The following is a 9779-nucleotide window of genomic DNA, read 5'->3' on the forward strand; positions in this document are numbered from 1 at the left end:
GTTATTCTTGTGGTCACAACACAATCATGCCATTTGCCATTCTCNTGCCCACTGCCTCTGGCCAGTGATCTCATNTAGCTCAGGCTAGCCTTCAACTTGCTGTGTAGCTGAGGATGGCCTTGANTTTCAGATCCTCCTGCTGCGGCCATGTGGTGCTGGGGAATCAAAGCCAGGGCTGTTGAAGGTAGGCAAGCCCTCTAGACGCAGAGATAGGACCCCAGCCTCTAGATTTTTGTTGATTTGTGCCAGGTAGGATCTCAAAAGTCCAGAGTAGCTTCAAACTCTCTTGAAACCCCAGCTCTAGGGAGGTAGAGTCAGGAGGATCAGGAGTTCAAGGTCATNGTCATCTATACAGTCAAGGTTAACCAGATTCCATGAGATACTGTCCCAGACAACAAACACAAAAGGGGCTGGAGAGACAGATGGCTTAGTTGAGACAGAAGTCCCTCTTTGAATCCTCTGGGAAAAAAAAAAAGACTAAGAATCCACTAATTTTTTAAAAGATTTTGGGGTTTTTTGTTGTTTTGTTTGTTTGTTTATTTGTTTGAGCAGGGCTTCTCTGTGTTATCCTGGCTTTTCCTAGAACTGTGTAGACCAGGCTGGCCTCGATATCAGAAAGATCTACCTCTGCTTCCACAGAACTTGGATTAAAGGAATGTACCACCACTGCCTTGCTAAACATTTTTATACATATGTGTATGGATGTGAGTCTGTCAGTGTGTGTCTGTTTCTGACCCCACAGTGCTGACATTTCATGCAGGTGCCCCAAGCTCAGCTTTAGTGTGTGCACTGGGAATCTGAACTCAGGCAACTCTTTACACACTGAGCCATCTGCCTAAGCCCTGGTTTGTTTGTTTGTTTGTTTGCTTGTTTTGGGAAAGTCTTGGGTAATCCAGGCTAGGCTCCCACTTGCTTTGTAGCTGAGGGTGGTCTTGAATCCTGTGGTTGCACAAGAATACATTTGGATCCACAAACCCCTGTAAAGGACAAGGGTGTGTGGCCTGCCTGAGATCTCAGCACCAGGGGACAGAGGTAAATGGATCCTGGGAGGTCACTTGGCCAGTCTTATCCAAATGGCAAGCTCCAGGCTCAGTGAGAGACCTTGTCTCAAAAACCTAAGGTGGCGGACAATAGAGGCAGATACCTAACAATGACCTCTAACCTCCAAACTCTCACAGGCAGGAACTCACATTCAGTAGGTAGGCACACAGAGGCATACATACACTGCCTTACATGCAGAAGCTGAAGAAGATAAAATTGCTGTTAGCTACCAATGGATGGCAGTGTTGCTCACCTACTGTCCAAATCATTAAGCTCTCAAGTTCATTAACGTTGTGTTGGCCAGAATATACTCACTGAGGCTAAAATAATAAAGTGAGTTCTTACAAGGGAACTTAGTCTTATTGACAAGGAAGACTTGAGGGCTGAGTGCAAGAGAAAGTTGCCTGTATAGAGCTTGAGGCTACACAGAGTCACATAGTCAGGGATGCAAACAGTCTTTAGCCTGCCATCAGCTAGGAATAGCATGGTTCTGGATTCAGCTATGACTGGAAGAGTACCTGAGCCTCAGTGAGAAGCTAGCAGAGGTGACATCTTATTTTAGCCATAGGAGGTCCTGACCAGAGAGCTGGCCGTGCCGACACATACAGAACTGCAAGTCTGTACGTAAGCTTATGGGAGTTTGTTACGTTCCACCAGAGAATGAACTGCATTTTCAAGTAACATGGTAGTTAACAATTAAGATGGGATTCAGCTGGGTAGCCATCCCTGAGCTGGGGAAGTGGATGCTGTGGAAAACCAAAGGGACTTAGACGTCCACCCATGCAGACTCTAACACACACACACACACACACACACACACACACACACACACACACACACCATCATATTTACCAGGTAAGCACTCTAGGCTGAGCTATATCTGTAGGCCTTTAATTTGTTAATTTTTGAGATAGGTTCTCACTATGTAGCCCCTGGTTGACCTGGAACCTGCTATTTAGACCCCTGGCTGGCCTGTCTCTATATTTTAAATGCTGGGATTAAAGATTTGGGCCATCATGAGTAGCTTAAAAGGTGTGTGGTGTGTGTGTGTGTGTGTGTGTGTGTGTGTGTGTGTGTGTGTGTGTTTGAAGGTGCCCACAGAGGCCACAAGTAGGCCCTGGATTCCCTGGAGCTGGAGTTACAGATAGCTGTGAGCCACTTGACTAACATATAAGTGCTGGAACTGAGCTTGAGTCCTCTGCAAGAGTAACAAGTGCTCCTGACTGCGGGGCCATCTCTCCAGGACCCTCTCTTCATATTTTTAAAATCTGAGACATGGCCTCCTTAAGTTGCCTAGGCAGACCTTGACTTTTCAGTGTTCTTCCTCAGCCTCCCAAATATCTGGGAGTACAGGCCTGATACCAGGCCCAGATACAACTGCACTGGATTTTAGACGAGGACCTGAAAAATCCTAGCCACAAGAACCGCAAACCACTGTAGCCCTCTCTTCTCCCTGGAGGCTGTCGGCCACAAGCCTTTGAGGACAAAGGCAGGAGAACTTGTGAGCAGGGTTCAGAGGGCCATAAGTATGACAGAAGAACTCCTAGAGACTGAACCAGTGAGACGAGTCTACTCCATTGCTCCAGGGATAGGGTATATAAGGGTTTTATTAGATGTGCAGTAGGGAGGGCCAGTGCAGAGTGGGGCTTGTGCACTGAAGTTATACAGCCTTGCAGAGAGCTCAGGACACGGTCATTTTTTCAGACAAGGCCAGCCACTGGTGTTCAGGGACACTCTCCAGACAAAGTGAGACAGAGACCAGGAAGCCTCGCCCATGAGATGCTTCAACCTTAACAGCAGGGTTCTCCTCCAACAAGCCATGCTTTGGAAGACAGCAGATCCTTCATGGGATTTGGTTCAGAGTTGGAAACAGAAGAGATGACCATGGGCGCCTGGCTTACTTCCTTCTTTTCTCTTTTTATTTGGTCCAAGTCTTCAGCCATGGCTTGGTGTTGCTCATATTCAGAGTGGTTCTTCCCCACTCTGGAAAAACACACCTTCAAGAGCTATATTTCCTAGGTGATTCTAACTTCAGTCAAGGGACTGTGGAGGTGGCTCAGTGGATAAAGACTTTGCTCCACAATCATGAGGACCTGAGCTCATGTCTCCAGCACCCAGGTAAACACTGAGTGGGTTTGGTGGACCTGCTTTTACTCCCAGTACATAGCAGGTACAGACAAGGGTTCCCCAGCGCAAGCTGGCTAGCCAGATAAGCCAAATTGCCAAGCTCTGGATTCTTGTGAGAGATCTTGCCTCAACGTACAATGTGGACAGGGACTAAAGAAGAGACCTAATGTCAACCTCTGGTATACACACAGATGTGCACACACACACACACACACACACACACACACATACAAACACACACATACACACACAGACACGCAGACATGCAGCCAAACACATGTGCACATGCATGCATACATGTGGATTAACCATCATTGTTATTATAAGAAATAAATCATTATGGTCCATTTTCAGAATGAGGTGCATTTGGAGTTCATCACAGAATCACAGTTAAACAGCAGGCCCTTGTCTTGTCTGTGTGGGAGCTGATGTCTACTTCTCTGGAAATTCCCAGTTCATCCTAGGATTGAACAGTGGTGGGCAGTCTGCTATGCAGCTGAGCCCATGTATCAGACAAGGGGGGAATCTCAAGCCTGTGGTATGTGTTATATATTGAATTCAGAAGGAATGCCATCTGGGGTAGGAGGGAATACCAGGGAAGATTGTATCTCCCTGAAGAAATTAGCCAGTGAGGAACTCAGGGGGCGGGGAATGTGTTAGGAATATAAAAAGCCACTGGTTTGGAGTAAATGGTTGTACCAGCTGTCTTTGCCTTTTCTGTAGGCTGATGCCCAAGGTTTGTAAGGCAGAAAATGTGTCACTCTTGCCACCCAGAGTCTCCAGTACTCTTGTTATGAACTGAGGACCACTGTTTCTCACACTGCAGGCTTTGGCTGATGTACAAGAAAGAGATGAAGTGTAGAAATTACAAGGTTTTAAAGTATCCCGACAGGCATGAATGGCCTCCAGGCTATGGGACAGCTTCCAGTCGGCTTTCCTGATTGATCTAATGGGAGGAAGGGAAGGAAACGTCAGTGGCTCCCTGGAATTAGTTGAATACACCTGTCTGGATCTCCAGGAAGATTCCAGAGACAGGACACTGTCTACCTGCTGGGTTCAGTTTTGGGAGAACTGGGATGTGGGGGGAGGGGGAGGCTGAACACAGTGGAGGTTAGTGGCTGAGCACTTAGAGACTGAGCACTTAGGGGCTGAGCACTTGGAGACTGAGCACTTAGGAGCTGAGCACTTAGGGACTGAGCACTTAGGGACTGAGCACTTGGAGACTGAGCACTTAGGGACTGAGAATTTAGGGGATGAGTACTTGGAGACTGAGCACTTAGGGACTGAGCACTTAGGGGATGAGCGCTTAGGGGATGAGCACTTAGGGGCTGAGCACTTGGAGACTGAGCACTTAGAGACTGAGCACTTTTTTGTTGTTTACTTTGTGGCTCTGGATGGCCAGGAATTCACTCTGTAGACCAGGCTTCCCTCAAACTCACAGAGATGCTCCTGCCTCTGCCTCCCAAGTGCTGGGGTTAGCATTGTGTGCCAGTACATTTGGGCATTATTGATACGTTTTCCCATTCTTACTTTACTTTTTCTTTCTTCTTGTCTTTCTTTCCTTGCATACTTTGGGTGATTTGAATGAGAGTGTCCCCCACAGGCGCATGTGTTTGAACACCTGAGCCACATGTGGCTGTGGTGTTTTGTGAGGTTGTAGAACCTTTAAGAGGTGCAGCCTTGCTGCAGGAAGTACATCACTAGGGGCAGGCTTTGAAGGTTTATAGCCTCACCCCACTCATCCCTACTGCTTCTGCTTCCTGTGTGCAGATTAAATGGGATTGATCAATCAGCCTCCTGCTCCTGCCTCCATGTGATGCCTCTTTGAGGATGACATCCACTATTCCTCTAGTAAAGCCAAAACAAACCCTTTCTCTCTTAAATTGCTTTTTGTCGTGACATTTTATCCCAGTAATAGAACAAATGAGATCAGTACAATAGATTTATTGGCTTGAGTGTTTGCATTAGCCAGGGTTTTCTAGAAAAGCAGAGATTATAGACTGAATCTCTATGAAGAAAATGGATTTATTTGAATGACTTCCAGGCCATGGTCCAGCTAATCCAGGAATGGATGCCTATGAGCAGATGGTCTAAGAACCCAGTAGATCAGTCCCTGAGGCTGGATTTCTCGGCTGATCTTCCGTATACACTGCAATCCCAAAGAAATCAGTTCTAGTGTCAGTGAAAGAATGAACTTGCTAAGAAGATGAGAGCAAGCAGGCAAGGAACAAAGGCTGCCCTCTCCCATGCCCTTTGCAGGCTCCCAATAAAAAGCATGGCCAGGACTAGAAGTGGGCTTTCCCTGCTCAAAAGATTAGAATTAAAGTTTTTTTTTCTGTCTCAAGAACTGGATTAAAGGTATGACTTCATCCTCGAAGATTTAATTTAGAAATAGATCTTTCCTCTTCAAATTAAACAAAAATCCCTCACAGGCGTGTCCCTCCACTTTCAGGTTTTAGTTAATTCTAAATGTAGTGAAGTTGACAACCCAGAACATCCTTCACACTGTGTTTCCATTTCCAGACTGTAAAGGCCACAGGGAGAACGGAACAAACAGGCTGCCATTTTCTGATCTCTGATTGGCTCCAATTCTGGGGGAGCAACTCCAGCTTTTCCATCGTAGTGATAATCAAACCCCTCTCCTCCCACTCCTCCTGATTTGCTCATCAGAAAGACATGCTAAGGATGTACCGAAACCTGATAAGAGGGCCTTCCTTCTGATTAACTTTTTCTCTAGAGGAGACATGATCGATTGTTGGTTGCCAAGGACCAGCCTGGGCTTATGAGAAAGAGGTGTTCAGGAGCAGTGAAAAGAACGACTCAAAGTCTAATCATGGGTACAAGCTGACAGCTTTCTGAAGACCACCAGACAGCTCAGCTCTCACAAACCAAGCCCCAGTCTTTTATTTACCTATCAATTCAATCGTCCAACATAGATTCCCCCTTTGAATATTCCACCAATGAGCTTTTTTTTTTTTTTTACCTTAGCCCCTTGACTCCTAGAAAAAGACAGCAAGCACATTTTTCTTAAAATTTCAAGTGAATTCAGAGATCTTTGCCTACCTTTGTAAGCACAGACAGTAATCTAGTTGGGTGGGATCCAGCTCTGAGATCACCATTCCCACCACACCTGAGCATAAATTCACTCTTTCCCAGTCTGATCTTAACTCAGGAATCTGCCTGCCTTTGTATCTTTCTGACAAGCTGCCTCATACTGCAGCTGCATCTGTTCTTTTAGGTCTGTGAAGCCCTTCATATAATTCATGCTGCATCCTTATATTTTGCATAGTTGATAAATTATATATTTTTGAACTTAGGTTTTCAGAGTTATTTCCCACAGCCTTAACAGCTGTCCTGTAGGCCCCAGTTTTTGTTTTTTTCTACCATTTTTTTTCTGAAGAATGTAAACACACCCTTTTCTCCTGGACTCTTGATGTTTCTAATTATCATGGAGTCATTAACCTTAACAAAGAAGGAACATTCCTCAAAGAAGTAACATGAAAATGTGCACATCATTATACATACAAGCCTTATTCCCACAGCAGCTGTCAATACTCCTGGAGGCCCACACCCTGCTGGCCATGCTCCAGGGGAAAGGAAACATGTCACACCATCCCTTTTGCATGGTCATACAGGACTTGGCATAACCATGTGGTCCCCCAATGTTCTCACCAGAGCTTTATCCACAGTGGGCCAAGGGCTCTGGGCAGAAGAAGTAGAAAGCAAGATGCTGCAGGCAGAATTGAAAAGACAGGCAATAAGAGACAGTGGTGATACACGCCTTTAAATCCCCACAAAGATCTGAGGGTCAAGGTCTCCAGTGTACTTCTTCATGCTGTTCCCTGGCTTTGGCACTAGGGTGATACTGGTTCATATACTAGTTTGGAAGCATTCTCTTCCCTTGTTGCATTAGAAAGGACTGTGTGTGTGTGTGTGTGTGTGTGTGTGTGTGCTTGTGTGCACATTCCTGTGTGTGTGTGTGTGCACATATCTATGCCCAGGTTTGCATGAACAAATGGTTCAGGTGTTTGTGGAAGACAGAGGTGGCTGCCAAGTGACTTCCTCAGTCACTCTGCATCTTATTTTGGTTTTGTGAGAAAGGGACTCACTATGTAGCCCTTCATGGTCTGGAACTCACTGTGTAGATCAGACTGGCCTCAAACTCACAGAGACCTGCCTGCCTTACTAAACCTGGAACTTGCTGATTTAGATAGACTGGCTGGCCAGTGAGCCCCAGGGATCTTCCTGTATATACAGATCCCCAGCAATGGGATTACAGACATGTACTCCCAAACCCACATTTTATGGGTATTTTAGGGATCCTAACTCAGACAGACCCTCATGCTTACCTAGCAAGCAAGCACTATGGAGTCATCTCCCAGTTGTCTTATGTTTAGATATTATGTGTTATAGCTTATACTATTTCCCCTGATTTGTCGTTACTGGTGTTTTTTTGTTTTTTGAAACAGAGTTTCTCTGTGTAACAAGCCTGGCTGTCCTAGTGCTCAATTGGTAGACTTGGCTGGTCTCAAACTCACAGAGACCCACCTGTATCTGCCTATCGAGTGGTGACATTAGAGGTGACTTTCATCAATGCCCAGCCCCTGATCCTACTTAAAGGAAAAAAATAGATTTATATTTCATTATGTGTATGGATGTTTTGCTTACATGTGGATCTGTATACCACATACACACTGTGCCTACACCGGCCAGAGAAGAGCATAAGATCCCCTGGAATTGGTATTACAGACGGTTGTGAGCTGCCATATGTGTGCTGGGAATTGAACCCAGGTCCTCTGCAGGAATAAGAAGTGCTCTTAACCACTGAACCCACCTTTAAGTTTATATATATATATATATATATATATATATATATATATATATATATATATTAAATGCATGGATGTTTTGTCTGTATGTAGGTCCCTGCACTACCCACATGCTTGGTGCCTGAGGAAGCCAGAAAATGACATCAGCACCCCTGGAACTTGAGTTACAAACTGTCCTGAGGCACCAACTGGGGGCTTAGAACCAAACCCAGTTCCCTGGGGAGCAGCCATTGTTCTTCTGGGCTGTGCCATCTCCCCAGCCTTACACAGTAATTGTCCTCTCTCTCCCACATACTAGTTCATCCATTCATTTCCCACTCACTCATTCCTTCCTTTTCCTCTTTCTATTTCAGTCCCACTGCGTGGCTGATGGCCTGGTTGGTGTCTACCTTAACCTCGCCTTGCTTCAGCCTCCTAGTGCTAGGGTGACCAGCTAGCATCTGTACTCTTCTTTAATCCTCAAGATGTTTACTGTGTTGTTTAAGTCTTCAGTTTCTAGTATTAATCTACAGCTTGGCTAGTTGTCTCTCCATGTNAACAACCTTGTTTATTCAGCCCACAAGGTTATGCGTCCTGTCCTTGAACTCTTGACAACTGATTCTTGGATGCTTCCTCACAGTGCTAGTGAGNGCTTCTGATTTGCTGCCTGGCTTAGATGGAACTGTTCTTCTCTTCATCCTCTTCANGTGTTCTTTCTTCTTCCCTTGGAGCAGATTTTGTTTGTCCTTGCTCTCTCCTGGCTGTCTCTGCTGGTTTCTCATANCTCACTGTTTCTTCTCTGCCTGCCCCCAAAGCCACAGATCCTGGTTCTCAGGTGTGCTGGTAGGACCAGGATTGGACAGGTACAGCTGAGGATACAAACATGTAGTAGTCAGTGACACACTGGAATNTGGTAAGTGTTGGGGTTCAGGGATTGCCACATAAACAAAATAAACACTGATCTCAATTAAGCAAGAATAGTTTATTAAACCTACACCCTGTCTTAGTCAGAGATTCTATTCCTGCACAAGAAGCGAGTTGGGGAGGAAAGGGTTGATTCACCTTACAGTTCTACATTGCTGTTCATCACCAAAGGAAACCAGGACTGGAACTCAAGCAGGTCAGGAAGCAGGAGCTGATGCAGAGGCCATGGAGGGATATTACTGGCTTGTTTGCTCTGGCTTGCTCAGCTTGCTTTCTTATAGAACCAAAATCCACCAGCCCAGAGATGGCACCACCCACAAGGATCCCCGTGCCACCCCCACACTAATTGGGAAATGCCTTACAGCTGGATCTCATGGAGGCATTTCCTCATCTGAAGCTCCCTTCTCTGTAATAACTCCAGCTTGTATCAAGTTGACACAAAACCAGCCAGTACACACCCCAAGACTGGTTGATCAGGACACAAAAAAGGATGCATGAGCCTAATTGTGCTACTAGTCTATCCTTAGGGCAGGTATTTTTTTTATAGGAAAAACCAAGTTTAGAAGTGCAAAAGCCAAGTATGGAGGAAGTACTATATTCTCATTATCTAAAAAACGAGTACTCAGCTGACTTTTAAGCTGATTGGTCCTAAGTGAGGTAAGAGGGGTGGTGGACAGGTGGATAGCAGGGCGGTTTCAGAGCATTGAGATGACACAGCATAAGTAATACAACCATAGTGTTATGGTTTTTTAGGAGAATTTTGTCAGTGTCTGCTATGTAAGCAGAGTCTGAGAACCTGAACTTAATTTATTTCACCTTTTAAAATAGAGACTGAATACAAAGTGCCTACACACATCTTAAAAGGATCAGACCTCAACA

The sequence above is a fragment of the Mus pahari genome, chromosome 17, assembly GCF_900095145.1.
Source record: "Mus pahari chromosome 17, PAHARI_EIJ_v1.1, whole genome shotgun sequence".
Taxonomy (NCBI): Eukaryota; Metazoa; Chordata; class Mammalia; order Rodentia; family Muridae; genus Mus; species Mus pahari.